The sequence below is a fragment of the Ixodes scapularis genome, unplaced genomic scaffold (genome assembly GCF_016920785.2).
Source record: "Ixodes scapularis isolate PalLabHiFi unplaced genomic scaffold, ASM1692078v2 PGA_scaffold4__175_contigs__length_147842914, whole genome shotgun sequence".
Lineage (NCBI taxonomy): Eukaryota > Metazoa > Arthropoda > Arachnida > Ixodida > Ixodidae > Ixodes > Ixodes scapularis.
Genome location: NW_024609879.1, coordinates 95,838,140 through 95,854,466, shown reverse-complemented (window position 1 = coordinate 95,854,466; position 16,327 = coordinate 95,838,140). Strand labels below are relative to the sequence as shown.

At 45.6% G+C, this 16,327-nt stretch overlaps 1 protein-coding gene across 1 annotated transcript in view; it reads right to left on the bottom strand.

The window, feature by feature from the left end:
* The window catches only part of LOC8039642 (growth arrest-specific protein 2), a 122,997-nt gene that overhangs the window by 63,658 nt on the left and 43,012 nt on the right, over positions 1 to 16,327 (bottom strand). The window lies entirely within an intron of this gene.

Genomic DNA, 16,327 nt, shown 5'->3' with positions numbered 1-16,327 from the left:
AGATAAACATACATCAGAAATGTAATTAGGCGGATTGAGCTGTTGCTTGATTCAAACATTGTTGATTTTATTGTTATAAAGACAAATCATTCTGCCACTTGCATTCGGACCAAGATCAGGACATCACGAGTATTCGGTATGTTTTCAATTCTTGATTTAAACAAATATTTCGCATATAACAAAGCCACAATTCATGAAGCGGGAAGCTGCCCTTACAATCAATTTTCATTGACATACTTTTCATCTTTTACAAATTATCAAACCAATGCTGCGATCCAATATTGTGGACACATTTAACTTCTAAAGTAAATTGGAAAAATTGGTGCGTGTTTACCGGTAATACCTCAGGCCGCGATGCGACGCGAGTGGAGGTACACACGTCACGTACCCGGGTTTCAAAGCATAAACATACGACTGTCACCGCCTCGAGAGCAAGCAGAATGTTCGGAAGCATTTGAGAGAACCGAATCTGCTTCCCTCAAATTCTCTGGTATTTGCTCCAAAAGAAGACATCAGCTTCTTAACGTCCAAAACAATATCAATTAAATGTTTGTAACATACGCATCACTGGCTTTATCATTTGTGTGCCACCTGTATGTAACAGCTCATTATTGCGAACGAGGGTGCACCCGCGGGTACTATCGCAGTCATAGGTTACCGTGCAGCTGATTGCAATGCGGAAACTTGAAAAGGATGCCACGTTTCACAGATGAATGCATACTGCTTTGAAGGCGTCATTTCAGTAGACAGAGCATTTATTAACGCCAGCAAAGATACGGTCGAAATTGGGTAAAGACACCTACTGTGTTTGCGGTTCACTTATGCCCCTCCGCACAGCCCACTGTACTTATAAAGAAGAGTTTGGTGACCGCTGCATTTTAACGTCGCTCCACGGAAACCACTGCGAAGAAAAGCCGATGCCTTTACGATGTTGAGGCGCAACCTGAGGCAGAGAAGCAGATGGCGTTCGACGTATGTACGATGCTAGGCCTTACTCCTGCATCGAAATTTTCTATGGCAATGCTATCGCTGAATTCTCAAGCTGTCGCGCAGAACCTATTGCGAATAAAAGTGGACGCGGTTACGACTTAGCGACGTATGCTCGGGTAAGTGAAAAACCGCATTAAAAAACAGAATAATTGCTGCAAGATACTCGAGTCGTAGAAAATCTGCCCAGCAGCCATGTTGAAAATATTCATTTGCCAGAACAAGATTGGTTCGGGCAGGTCGTGACGTCACGGAAACAACGGGGCGCGATTGGTGGCGGAGGAATACAAGATTCCCTTTGAGGGGCATTTGCTGCTACCTTCTTGACTTGTAACCGACTATAGTGATGGTGAGTGTCTTGCCTCCGGCCACGACGAGAGAAAGGGGGAAGGAGGAACTCCTCTCTTCCCGAGAATGTCTTTTGTGCGTCGCACAAGTTGCTATTGTCCCCCTACAAGATTATTCGCGCCTCCAACTAACTATAGGTGGCGCCACTCATTTTCCAAGATGGCGGGTTTAGTGAGGGTCAGAGATGCGTGCCACTGTTGAGCCTGTCTAGTGTGCTGGCTTCACTGAGCGACATAAATTATTTCTGGTAATACGAGGAAGCTAATGTTTTTTGACCGCAGGTCACCTCTTTAACCTGAAAACAAGAGCGGTGTTTAGCGTATTATTTAAGGAAGGATGCGCGTTTTAATTCTGGAGCGAAACCAAAACTTACCTCTATTTTGGATTTAATTTCTCGATATAGGTCGTAATTTCGGATTCTTTCATGACTCAAGATGTGTCTCACATGGTAATTATTTACTTGGAAAAGTTGATTGCGGAAAGTTTATTTTGTGACATACTGTTCGATTCAGGCTGATATGTGTAGTCGTTGAAAAAATCAGTGCTGATATCTGTGCGTTCTCGCTGCTTTTTTCTCGCTCAGATAATTGTCATTAAAATAGTGACAATTATCCAAGCACACGAACTAGAATAATTATAATTTTTACAATATGTCCACCAAACGAATAAACCAATAAACGCTGTTCTCACTAGAAAAAATTCAGACGAAATCCGAGTCAGACAGCTGAAGTGTGAGTGTGTTTTCATAGCACCGGGCGTAACGCGTAGGACTTTATATTACATACAGTGTTTGACTGTTTTTCTATCTTGATAACTATGTCAGAGTTTTTCATATGCTAAAAAGAAAACAGAATTATACCTTTCTGGAAAGAGTAGTATGGTTAAATAGCGTATTCTCTTGATCTTGGCGTTAATTGGAGGCATACATTGCCGCGGTTTCTATTAATATTAATAATATTAGAATTCACATATTTGAATAAGTAATTTTTCAAGCTCTAATATAATTTGTTGCTTATGATCTAATTTTAAATGCGCGAAGAAACATGACAATGAAAACTGTGCTAATTATCATCACTGGTTCTAATTACTGCGTTTTCATTACCAATAAAATAAAAATAGTCTAAAATAAATTAAAACATTCTTGCTAATGTGAGAAATCTATGTAAAATTACATTAATTGTGGGTAAAGTATATTGTGCTATCAAAGTCGTGACTTTTGACAATCGGCGAAACGTCCAAAGTCGCCGCCAATATACTTCCAAACCAAATGCTCAAAAGTAAAAAAAGAAAAAAAAAGGTCTTTTTTAATTACTAGTTTTTTCATAACATTTATTTACTTTTGTATTTGCTCGCCGTCTTTTTGCCAATCTCAGCCTTTCCAGTTCGAAGGAACGCCTACCTGCTTGCACGTCTGCTCACTGCAGCACGTTTCGTTGGCGTTGGAAGCCGGTGAAACAGTAGTGAGTTTTAATATTGCGTATACGAGCGTACTCAAGCCCTGTGTGTTTGCGTTAGCTTTGCGCGTTCCACACTGCGCGTGCGCGGAGCCCGAAATTGCGGTCTTGGATGGCGCATGGCGATGAGGCGCACGCACAACGTGGGGCACGCAACTCGAACGCAAACGCACACCGCTTGCGTTTGCTTCTATGCGCAATACTAAAACTCCCCAGTAACGTACAATCCCATACCGGCTGCAGTACTACGTTGGGACTGTGAAGAGTGTTGTTTGCTTTCGGAAACGACATTTCGCGAGCCATGATCGCGAGCAGTTCCGCCATGCCCGCTGAGCAGGAGAATCGGGGGACCCTCACTATAGTGCTTCCCATTTCCGCCGCGGGAGGGCGAGCGTCGAGCTGGAGACGCGAATAGAAGATTAACCCGTCACTCAAAATTCGTACAAAAGCAGCCCTTCGGTGGCTGGAACGACTAGGCCATCCTCTCGACGTCAGCCTCGCCGTAGCTTTGCTCGTCCCGAGACGACCTACGTCACGATTGCGTTGGATGTCACGTGGTCTCCACCGGGCTTTCTCCGAGCGCTTGCCAGAGTGGGCCGTTTATAAGAAAAAAATACAGCCACCAGGCTCAAAATACAAACGTGCGATTGTCATTTACGGATATTGTGGATCATATTCAACCTGTTTTTGAACACGACGGGCACATTTCAAATTTCGTTAAAGTATCCCTTTAAGGTATATGCTGGCATGCGTTATTGTGGTACACCAGAGCACTTCAAAAAAGCTATGTGACAATCTTTGTTCATATGACATATCTAAATTTCCTAAATCTTACTTCAAACGGACAGTTTCAGACAGCTGTCTCGGCAGTACAAGCACTGTGAGCAGCCATACCTTTTTCTACCTATAGTAGGCTGCAGGTCAAGACGGTAGGGCGAGGAAAGGTAAGGCTGGAAAGGACAAAGCAAACAGAAGGCTGGAGAGGAGAGATAGAAACCTCTGTCAAGCATTCTGTCTGCTTCCCCCTCCCCAGTCTCCCTTTCCATCACTCTATCTTCTTAAACTGTAACTTACTTTGGTGGTGAAAGTGCTTGTGAGATGCAGACACCTTCAGTGGTGCAACTTTTTTTGTAGTTGAAGTATATCATGGGCAGATCTCATTTGGACTTTACCCTCTTTTTAGGGATGCCTGCTCACGACAAGTTTGCCGCCATCGTGACCTCGAAACGCCTCTTGAAGGACTTGCGCCAGTTGTCGCCCGACACCCAGACATTTTCTCTGGAGTCATTTCACAACGTCTTGAATGGGTTTGCTCCTAAGTCGACAGCATTCTCATCAGAGGGCATGCTTGCCAGGTTGGTATATATATATATATATATATATATATTACATACACACACATATACACAAACATACGTGACATGGCCAAAGTTTCAGATCAACATAATGTATCTTACAATACTAAAGTCTGATGGTGAATTCCGCTCGCAGATCTCGAGCGCTCCAAAAGCGCTCCCATTTGGAGCGCGCATATTCCGCTCGTAGATCTGGCTCAGGTTGGTCATCTTCCACTCGTAGATTCTGGCAGCGCCCGCTCCACGGAGCGCCCCAAACTCCGCCGAACTTGCTCTGCGGGATTTCACAGATCTCTCCGGAAGTTGATAGAGCGGCCCACGTGATTTCCGTCTAAATCGGCGGTGCGCACGCGCGGCAAGGTTGGAGAGATTGGCGGGCCGGTAGGGCCACGGCCGGGTGGCCGGGTCGTGGAGTTGGTTCTGTTCGGGTGCGTGGGTTGTTTACTCTGGATTGTGACGGCTCGAACGCTTCTACCTCGCATAGATCAGGGATAAAAAGCCGGGAATGTGGAGTGTGGCAAATCGTAAGCGCTGACATCTGTGATCGTGAGAGAAAGAACGAGAAAAAGAATGACAGAAAAGCCGGAGGCAGACGCAAGGTTAGGCCTATTCATTCTGCAGCCAGTGATTGTTTACCTTTTTACACTGCATTCCGTCGGCGTTTTCCCGTGAAATAAAGCAAGAAGTAGTTAGGCAACGACCGCGCAAGTGATGGTTTGTTACCTCTGGGTTTATTAAAGTCGTACTACAAATCTGAACTCCACTGCTGGCAATCGCTGTCAGTGCCCCGCCGCTTCGAGGCGGCCGAAAGGTATGCGACGGTGCCGAACGCGGATGTCTTCGTTATTTGTGACATGGGTGCCGTGGTACGTATAATTTCGCCCGGCCTGTGTTGCGTGTTACTTCTGCAGCTAAGCAGTGACAGTCGTTACTGGTCGTCGGAAAGATCAGCCGGCTGAGGTGTTGGTGGGCTGGTCAAGTTCGAGCAGCGGCCATTTTGTACGGCGGAGGGAGAAGGGGTGGGGAGGGGTGTGGGGGAGGTCGCTCCAAAAATGCAAGTTTATCTTCCCTTCGTCGATTCGGAGCGGGTCCCACGGAGCGGAATTTTGCCTCCCTCACGGATTTTGGAAAGCGCTCCAGATCTACGAGTGGAATTCACCATGACATTTTTGTCTGCGTATCCAGGGTAATGTGAATATGTGACCCAGCTATACACTAACTCAAGGCTGCTATATCATGCCGTAATTGACAGAACAGTGACTTACATGATGTGATCATAAGTATCCAATGATGTTGCAATCAAGGTGAAAGCACATCAGTCCCTCTTGATGGCGCAGTGATTGAAGTAAAGCATAAGCTCGTGCTGCAAAACTCGGGAGCCGTGGGTTGAATCCTCATCCCAGCACATTTCAATCTGAATGAGCGTCGTACCAGCATGCGGTCCTGTGTCACTACTGAGCCCAGATTAGCGGTCTTTAATGTGCACATACTACACTGGCTAAATTTCTCATCTACAGCAAGTAAGAATGTTTATAAAACCTCTTGCAGACTAACTGACCGCTGTATAAGCACCAAACAACAAATCTGACAGCTGACTCTTGATGCTTCGGAAAGAAATCTCTATTTGCCCCCACAAGGAACTCGACCCCCTGACATCCAGCTCAGAGACTCTTTTTGTGGGTTTAGGGATAAGGCTATCAAAGTCCCAACAACTGAAGCAGCCTGCAGATCAAAAAATTGCTCAGCCAATTTGGGATTACCCAACGGGCAGTCCTCTCAATTGGCCATTTGTATAGGCTTCTCCCTCCGTGAAAGCTGGACAGCACTTTTAAATGAGAAAAGAAGGCACACAAAGCAATACTTTCTAGGTTTTTGAATGCTGAGGCTGCATCTAAAAATCATAAAGAGACTATCCCAGAAATCTTTTTATTGCATACGTTGGTTGCTTTAGTGTTGGGAAAAAAGAAGGACGGGAGGGGGAAGCGGCACAATAAACTCAAAGCCATGCCAAACAAATGGAATGCTGTGGTTTGTCGTAATACCTGGCCTTTGCACACCATTTAGGACCCGCCTGGCAGCACTGCACTTTAATGAGAATGCGGAACGTCAACAAGCAATGACGAAAGATGGAGAACATCAGTGGAAAGTGAAGTCACCGAAGGCAAGGAAGGGGCACCATGTCGTGTGTCCAGTGAAGACAGAGATAACATATGGTAACTATGCACATATATTACATCACCCTTTCAGGCAATGTTGGTGATGTGATTGGCTTCAGTCATTTTGGAGCACCTTTCGGAGCATCCAAAAGTGAATTTCGGAGCTGCAAAAATAATTTTTGGAGCGTATAGGCACACACCTCATTTGCATTCCTACCACTGCATATCTGAAGATTCTTGCGTTGACCTGTCTAGCTAGAAGACGCTGTCTATTTTGTCTTCCGACCTCCGTGCAAATTTTTATTGACATCAATTGTATGGCAGGTTTGATTCGCTCTAAAAACAAAACTAGATGTCTACTTCAAAATAGAAACACCAGGCACAACATCATGCTGACTGATGAAGGACAGTCTAAACTGCCGTGAATGGTTCTTTAGGTACACAGTCAAAGGTAAACCAACGTGATATTAGAACAGAATAATATTAGGTACCTGCGACAAGGCAAGACGCAAAATTGCGATGCCTGCTTCGCGGTTTTTGCTTCACTGCAGTGCACCAAAGCATGGCACAACAGAGCTAACCTGCCTGAACAGATCACGAACATGAGAAATTTGCGAGACTTGCGAGTATTGTCAGTGTTTGACACAGATATCAAATCGAGTGGTGTTATTCGAGGCCATAATCAAAGTTCATTTGGCGCTGCCTAATTAGCCCCATCGGGTTGCAACGTCTAAAGTGAAACAAAGTATAGTTAAATATTTACGAAACTCTTGCATGCTAAATAAACTTTGAACAGGCCAAGAATCTGGAGAGAGCGATACCATCGGGGCAGCGGACTGAAACAGCTAGTGATCATTGCAATGGCTCTAGCTGGCCGGCAGACAGCACAGTGCGTTAGTCATTAGTCGCCATAGTATGCAAGCTATGGAAAGCCAGTTTTCGCATTGTGCACTATGGGTGCTCGCGCTAGTGCTGACAGCACTGCAGCTCCCCACCCCCCTCGACGAAGAGTTGCGTTTTTTATGGCCCTTCCACATCGAATCGTGCGGCAGATAAATCGCAAAACTTTCTAATGAGGGTCTAAAAGCATGTGTTTGGAGACGCAGATAGCCATTTTTATTTTTTTACTAGACTCCGACGGTTCACCAGTTCACTCTTTTATGCTTTCTAAAGTAAAACCTGGTCTGTCTCTTGATGACTTCTGGTCTCATTTCTTTCAGGCTATGTCCAGGAGCTGATGGCTGTGGCTGTTGGAATGTGCGGCTCTTCAACCTTTCTGAAGAAGTTCCAGGCCACAAGAACACCTCCAAAGCCAAATATGAGCGACCAATCGGAACGGCCATCAAAAAAAGATTTAATTGACTGCAGAGTCAGCCGCTTTGCCAAGGCGAAGCCGCAGATTGTGTAACTTATCATTACGATCTGAACTAACAATATCATGTGGCTCTCTTCAGCTGTCTTCTACTTAAAACATTTTTTAAATTTATTTATAATATACCGCAGGCCAGTGATGGGCCCAAGCAGGAATGGATGCTGTTTTTCTTCACACGGTACTTAGAATTTATACATAAAACGAAAAGGAGGGGCGATTGAAAACACATAAACTACATAAAACACAGAGCACACTTTAATAAGCTGTTCAATTGATCATAGAACATTCTCCAAAGTAAAAACATGGGGAGGCAAGGAGATCCGATCTGTTACACTTCTGGGGAAAAAAGAGTATTTAAAAGCATTTGTGCGAACGAATATGGGAGTTATTTTTTGTGTGTGGTCATGTCTTGTCTGTTTAGTAGATGGCTGAACGTAGGATGATGACTCGAGGCGAAGTTTGTGATACCAAAACTGAAAATTGAATTTTAATCTAGAGAGCAGTGGTTCTCAAATGGGGGTCCGCAGACACCAAGGGGTCCGCGAAGGCATTCTAGGGGTCCGCGAAGCCCGGCCTCATCAGTCAAGCCCAACAATAAAAGTTGTCTTTTCTCAGATTGAGAAGAAATGTTTCAGTTTTCGGGCGAACTTTTACGTGTGTTTGTCAATAAGAGAGGTCTGCTTAACACTAGCCTTTAGTTATATCCATTTATTTAATCAGTATTATATTTAACCCAAGCTTTTCCTCACTCATCATCATGAACGGGGTCCTCCGTCCTTTCCGCCGATCCAAAAGGGGTCCGCAAAACATTGATCGTTGAGAACCACTGTTCTAGAGGAATGATATTGGTTCTAATTATTTGGTAGTAGAGTCATGCCGGCGATAACAATTATATGTAAAACGAACTGCTAGTCTCTGGACCTGCTCAAGCCTGTTAATATGTTTTTTCGTAAAGGATCCCATCTAGTGCAAGCGTACTCCAACCGAGACCTTATTAGTGTGCTATAAGCTAGAAGTTTGACATGACAAGTTTGTTATGTTTGAATAAAATACCGGAATGAGAAACCCTATCAAATGCTTTGCTCAAGTCGAGAAAAATTACGTCGACTCGGCCGGGTTTGTCGACTATTGAAGCGAAAGAATTAGTAGAAATAAGTTCTGTGGTAGTGGAAAGGCCTCTCCAGAAGCCATGCTGAAAGGCGAGATGATGTCATGCTTACCTAAGAATTCAGTCATGTAATTAGAAATTATATAGTCTAAGAGCTTACATTATGTGCTGGTAAGTTTTATGGGATGGTGATTAGTTAACAGTGAACAATGTCCCCTTTTAAAGGCAGGTACAACATGTGCAATATGCCAACCTAAGGAAACAACACATGAAAACAAGGAATGAAAAATGACAACAAGGAACGTAGCAAGTGATTCAGCGTGACGACGAAGGAAGGCGTGGCGAATATTATCAGGATCACACAATGATTTCGGCTTCAAATTTTACGCACTCTTGACTAATCTGGTTGAATTATCGAAAGAAGTCTGTCGCGGGCCAAGATGTGAAAACAGATTAAAATCAGTGGCCATTTTCTGCTTGTGACTCATGGTTTCTTCAATTCTAACGGAATCCACGGTTTTCTGTTCATTTGTAGTGAGAATGTGCCAAAATTTTGTTGCATGTTAGAATAGGAAAACTCTCTACCTGCACGAATTTTTGTCATAAGTGTTTGCTTTAAATTTCGAGTAGTGGAACTGTTGGACCAAAGCTTTCCACTGTTTTATTTTTTGTACCAGATGAATTGGGTCTCGGGTGATCCAAAGGTTCTTAACGGTGTACGTTCAAGACAAAAACGGTGCAGTGTCGCTTTCAAGCCTTTCTTTTTGCGTCTAAACATATTTCTGGCCTCGTCATTTGCCAAGATTGCTCCGCGGACCACAGCAATTGGCTGTTCAAGCGCCCCGCAAGAAAGTTGACTGACAAGCATTTCTGAAAGTATGTTACAAATAAATCTGTGGTGTTATTATGGCAGGTTCATTAGGCACGGCAAAAAGATACAAGTGAGCTGGTAAGAGTAAAATGATTGAAAAAATCCCCCAAACCAGGTTAGGCGTTTACTGAGCCTCCAAAAATCTTGTGTACTGCTCGGACACGAATTCTCCAATCCGTGCCACAACACACGCAGGTAGAACTCGCCTGTTATGCCAGCCCAGCCTCTGCCACAACCACCTGGCGAACTGCCGGTAGGCAACAAAACATAGCCGACTGCAAAGAACAAATATAATACATATAGTCGGCGAAGCACCGCTTGCATTTCGCACGAAATGAATCAACAATGTTGGTGCCGGGCCGTCGCACTGCTGCAGCACAGCCGAATCAAAGTTTGAGAGCTTACGTACTTGCTCGCTCCACGGTTCATTTGGAACCCTTGCTCTTGCAGCTCCCAGTACTTACATTACCCGTAGCACAACGGGGTCCAGACATAGAATGCGAAAATATGCATGGTTGATGCAGCCGTTGTTTTGAATTGGGACGGGGGCGGCGCACTCCCGGCAGCAGAAGCACTCTCGAGCGGTCGGCGCTAATATGCACCACTTGCAAGTGCACCTTCAAAGAAATATATCATTTTATATCTTTGTTACTTCCGTGCATCTGAATATACGGCCGAAACTTAACCTACCATTCCGTACTTTGAAGCCGCCCCACTCCTCGTCGTCCGATTCCGATGAAGAACTGGAGTCGTCGTCGAAAGACTCGCCGCACTTCTCAACAGGCATACCGGCGTATAGGACTAGTCCCATGCTGTCGCTATAGCGCAACATATCTAATTGCATCTCGCTCAGTTGCGATGTATTCATGGCTATCGCAGCGATGAGAGGCGCCGATTCAGAAAACCTCGATGACATCGGCGCCATCAGCGCAGTAAAACTAAAACCTACCGGCACACCGCCAACTCGCCGCTGCTAACGCTCCCATTCTCCTACTGCCGGGAGAACTTCCGGTTCCGGAAGCAGTGTACGTCACGACTTGTTTTGCGGTCAGTGGGAGAGAAAGAAAAAGTCGATATTTCATTAATTTTTTGTGTAAAAGTTAATGAACCGATGCGAAAACGGACGCCTGTTCGGCATTCAGTGAGCATTGACGGTTTAATGTAAAGGTTATCGGGCAAAAGTAGAAAAGGTCATTTCATGGTCCCTTTAATTTAACATAACTTGATTGGAAACGTTCTCATTTTCAATATTTCTTTTGGGGAACATGGTGGCGGCGCTGGAAGCACGCTGAATTTTGGACGAATAAAAAGAGAGCACGCGACATGTCCACTCGGCAACGTTTGCGGAACGCACAACTAAATCGGTCCGAGCAGGTAGTTTCTATAGCGTAGGCTATGCTATTGCGTATTGCGTACGGAGGAGCCAGTAACGCTCTAATACAGAGAGCAAGTCGTCTGCTCCTTGCGCGGTGAAGTCAGAACGACGCTGTGCTTTCATTGGCTAGAATAGAAAGGATAGTTGGTAGATCCCAATGGTAGATGCCGTAAGATCTACACACAATCTTTTTTTTTTTTCAGTCGGCCCTGTGCAAGATGCAGACGAACTTGCGTTTTGCATGGCGTTTGCCACCGGTCGCTAATGAATGGCTACCCAAGCAATTTCTTATTTTAACCACACAAAAAAATGTTTTCTTATTTTTTTTAATACGGTGATTTGAAGTTTATGTATAGCTCCCGTGACCAATAATAGATGTTTGTTTCGGTCCCTTGTCATCAAACATGCCGGTTGTTCCATTCAATTCTTTAGAGCAGCGTGAGCTATCAAGGTACGCGAAAATAATCCAAACACGCAGATAGACTAACAGTACCAATCAAAAAGAAATTAAAGCTGGAAAGTCGCCGAAAAATAAATATGATCAAAGCTCTTATTCTATCTGCGTACTTGAAATAATAACTCCCTAGAGACATCGACAAAAAGAAACAGATGGAAATGCTTGATTACATCCATGCAACTCGTCAGCCGTTTTACACGCACGATTATTGCGATACTGTACGAGCAGAAGTGTATGGCACCCGAAGGGGCCCCGATCTAAAAAAAAAAAAAAAAAAAGAATAAAGGTCAAAGGAAAGTAAGTGAGGGCGAGAGAAGTGTATGCGGAAACGACGAAGCCCCAGCAACTTCGGCGGAAAAGTCGTTGCACGTTTCCCCCCTGCTTTTCCCGCCCCCCTGTTAAATACAGTTCCTTCTTGATACATTTTCCAAACTTGCGTGCCTAAACAAAAACGACAAAACGCACAAAATCCTCTAAAATGTCCGGGAAAACAGGACGCTGCGACATTTCCGAGCCATCCACTAAATTGGCGACTATACGGCGCACTGACTTTTAGTAGAGCTATTGTGCCTGGAGCGCGTCTCCGGATGGAGTGTTTAGAGCGTCCTATGCTGCCCCAACACCAAAAGTGGCTCCGAGGTGGCAACAAATGACGTCACAGAAGCCGGAGTGTCACGCTGTCGGATGTCGCGATCCTGGCGGTTGGTCGTAGAAATGCTGGCGAAAAGCAGGAGCGAACGCGACTGTCGCCGTCGTCGCGGAATCCCAACTTCCGGATGTCGAAGCTTCCGTGGACTGCCACACTGGAGTGAAGAGCGACCTGCAGCAGAACAAGCGTCGTCTGCCACATACACCGCAGCTGTCAGGACGCCACCAGGATCGCGACCGGCGGCAGCGTGACACTCGTATGACGTCATCAGGCGGAAATCAAGGGACCATTTTTTTTTTTTTTACCGCAATAAACACACCAGTCGGAGACGCGTTCCATGCACCGTAGTACAACATAATCTGAAAAAACTAAAAAAAAAAAAGCGTTTCTCTTTTTTTTTTCTTTCCAAGCAGCGAAGTAAAACGCAAAACAAGTGTTGAAATCGAGCCTCTTGTCGATTTCTGCTCGCACAGCCTGGCGCGTGTTGATAGCACAGCTTGCGTCATCTCTTTTTTGGCTAGCCTTATTCCTTTGGTGCGCGACCAGGCAGAAAATGATGTACGTTCCGTTGAAAGGCCCGTCGACATCCAAGAGCTTTCCAGACTCCGTCGGCGCCAGTGCTCTCCCTTTGGCGGCGCGGTCTCACTCAACAAGACGGGCACCGTGAGAAACCCAAAGTTAAACAGAGGCATTCGGAAATCACGAGAGAAACCGAAGAGCCCAGGCCAGCAGCAAACACGGCCGTCCACAGGATCCCTCTAACACTTCAAATAAAAGGGGGGTGGGAGGGGGGGGGGGGGGGGGGGTTAGCGACATGCCTGTCCCTTACAGTCAACGCCATTTGGTCCCAAGTGCTTTTTCACTGGCTGCAGCTAGTTTTCACGCCATGCTTCGTCAACGTCCATTCTATTTACTGTGGCTGTTTTACATCTCTACCTGTTTTCCGTGATTATTTTGAGACCACTAATAGCTAAAGAATAGACTACTTCCATAAATCCCTGCATACAACACGGCGCGCATTGCACTCTGGGAAGTAGTTGGCCTGAAAGGAGGGTGGCATGGTCTCGGTTTCGAAGGACATGTCGACAAGAGGTTATACACAGAGCGTGGACTACAAACGGCCGTGATCTCATGTTTTCTGGTCCCGAGAGCGTCATTTGTGGTCTCTAAACTGACCTAAATGGCCAGACCTCGAAGCTTTAGCACAAGCCCAATACGTATAGCTTGTCTTGACGCATGCTTGTTGTATTTGTGTACTTGAGCCTTTCTGTTAGCGTTTCGAGGTATGTGGACCAGCCAGTGCTGGGAATCTCGACGCTGCGAAGCTCGGGGATCTTGCTTGTGTACGAATCAACAAGCTGTAGCAAGCAATAAGTATGCATACATCGAGCTCGCGTCTTTACATTAGTTTTGTTGATCAGGAAGTTGTTTGTTTTGTGCGTCCGTAGACGAAATATAACTTTTTGCCCAATTACTGTTTTTCTTAATACTCCTGAGTGCGCGAGGTAAAACTCGGAGTCGCCATTGAAAAGCTCCATTTGAACACACTTATCTCTTATCTGTACTGCCCCGCAGCGCTACACGAAGTGAAGTCCCCACCAGTTTGCATTCCACTAATATTTATTATCGCGTATGCGCATAAAGTTATCCTGCAATCATATAGGCACATTCGGACATACAAACCGTTGTAAAGAAGCAAAAGTCGAGCACTTGTGTGAAGAATGTCGCACCGTTCGCCGGAAGTGCGCCGGACGGGCATGAACTTAAGCGCGAAACACATGTACGACGAAACCTTCCGATCCGACGTGCGGACTGCCGGAATGACCTTGGGGGGAGAGGGTTTTCGTAGCATCGGAGAGCGTTGAAAACCCTCGCCTCCGACCGTCGTATTGCGCGGTCGGACGTCGGATCGGACGGTTTCGTCGTACACGTGTTTCGCGCTTTATACCATGCGGTGCGCCAAACGAACGAAATTATTCAAAGCGCATTTGACGGTTGCTAATGGCCATAATATTTGTTATGTGTTTGCTTTCTTCTTGACTGAGTATGCCGAGATAATTTCAGACACACCGTTCAGGCACAGATCTTGGGCGTCAATAAAAGATCGTGCAAAAAGGCTTAGCGAGGGGAAGAGGACACTTGTTAGAGCCTCCGTCGTAGCTAGCCGATCTCAGCGTTTGCTAAAACGTAATCTTCCATCAGCATAAAATTTGAGTGTGAGGTATGTGATGACACAAGAAAGACATCATAGTAACTTTTGTGCAGCAGTGAGGTCGCATTTATTGCGTTTCTTTAAAAGTTCATGCGTCAACGCTGGGCTCAACTTTGATATTCCTGTGAGGATGTGGCTTGCTTTTCGCCCAATCAAGCAACGAGAAGCGGACGTTTGGCAAACAAAGTACGCGTGGGGCTCAAGCTGACCAAATTTCAGTTGTAGTTCAATGGTATACTAGACGGGGTTACTGACACTGAGCTCAAAGATGCACTTGTGGGGTGAGGTGACTAAGCCACGTCTTACTACGTTTGCATACGCACGCACAATATCCGGTGTTTCGGGAATCAAAGAAAGTGTCCCGGTCTTCGTTTTGTATCGCTCGAGAATGAGTGTACTATAGTACATTCGTAAAAAGTCAAATAATCGAAAACGCAAGCCGCGCTTTCGGACGCGGCGTGATAGCATGAGATGAAGCTGCTCAGTCGAAACCGAAACTGAGTGGCCAACTAGTTCCCAGAGTGCATTGCGTGGTATTTCGCCGCGATGGGGCGCGTCGGTTTTGGAAGAAGTCATTTGGACTATCAGTTAATGCTTTTAAAGTGAAAATATACTATTCACGACATATTAAAGGCAACGGGTGAAGTAATGAAATATTTATGTCGATGACCAGAACTGAAGCCTGGCCTTTCTTTTCTGCTTCTTTCAACTCTTAAACCTTTTCAGATATTCAAGCTGGCGATCTACAGGAACCTCCCCTTGGTGGATTTGGAGTGCAAAAGGGCTCCATGTTCGCGCCTTTAGAGTGGTGTAAATGCTAGCGCGCGCTTGCACGTACAAGACAGTACAAACAAAAAGCGCTCCAAAACCTCTCTGAATCCACCAATTCCCATTATGCTTCAAAAAAAGGGCGTTGGCATTCACTCAAGTTTAAACAAAACAATACGAAAGAATCACGAATATTTGCCCTTGTATCTCGAGAAGATTATAACGGATGTAGGGTGCAACGCACCCACAGATCCATCTCTTTTATTCTGATGAGAAAGATGGACCTGGTGGGTGCAGCTTTTTGCGGCGTTGATGATAAGGCCGTGATCTGAGAGTCTTTGAAAAAGAAGACGGAAATGGCTGGTTTGCTCCTGTACCTGCCAAAGTCAGCGCTGTTCCTGCAAAACGCGCGGATCGATCACAAAACGCCCATCTACTACCTTTGGGTTGTAAACAACTCGTCGATCCGCGTCTACAAGGAACGGTCAATAACGTCCGGGTCACCAAATATGCGAGGGCCGCGAGGTCCTACCACGTTATTTAAAGTGAGGACACGGAAAGAGACAACGAATGACGTGTCTCCCTCAGATTGCTAGAGGCTGTACACGCACGCTCCTCGGACAGCTCGTGGAGAGAATGCTCTGAAGCCGCCATCACAGGCAGACACGCCGTTCGTTGTTTCTTTCCATGTCCTCACTTTAACTAACGAGGTAGGACCTCGCGGCCCCCACGAGGACATTACAAGAAAGTCGAGGAGCTACTTAATATGCTCGCCAAACGACCAAAAGTTCGGATCTACGAATAACCGTGGCGTGGATTCTAATTAAGTGGTTCAGAGAGCGCAGACAGAACTATCTATAGCATATAAAAGTATGTCCGGTAAGCAAGACGTAGACTACATGACCCAAAGTCTCAATCGCGCTACCAGAGCGGGGCAAGTCTGCGGCGGCAAAGAAGGAACGAGCATGACGTCCTTATAGACCTGTAGTATAAAGTTATGAGTAGCGTCCCTTCCGAGCAAAACCAGATATCTTTAAGTGGCGTTTCTGTTGTGCGTCGCGTTCCGTCCTTTAAAACGCTCTGTTATTGCCTCCTCTATACTCACAAAGCCTGGCAGTTCGACGACGGAACCATATATAGGGTGCCCGGTCGCAGATTTGGAGCGCGAGGATTTGGTAGCACAGAGCATCAAAGAGCCATTTCTCGGGGAACCTG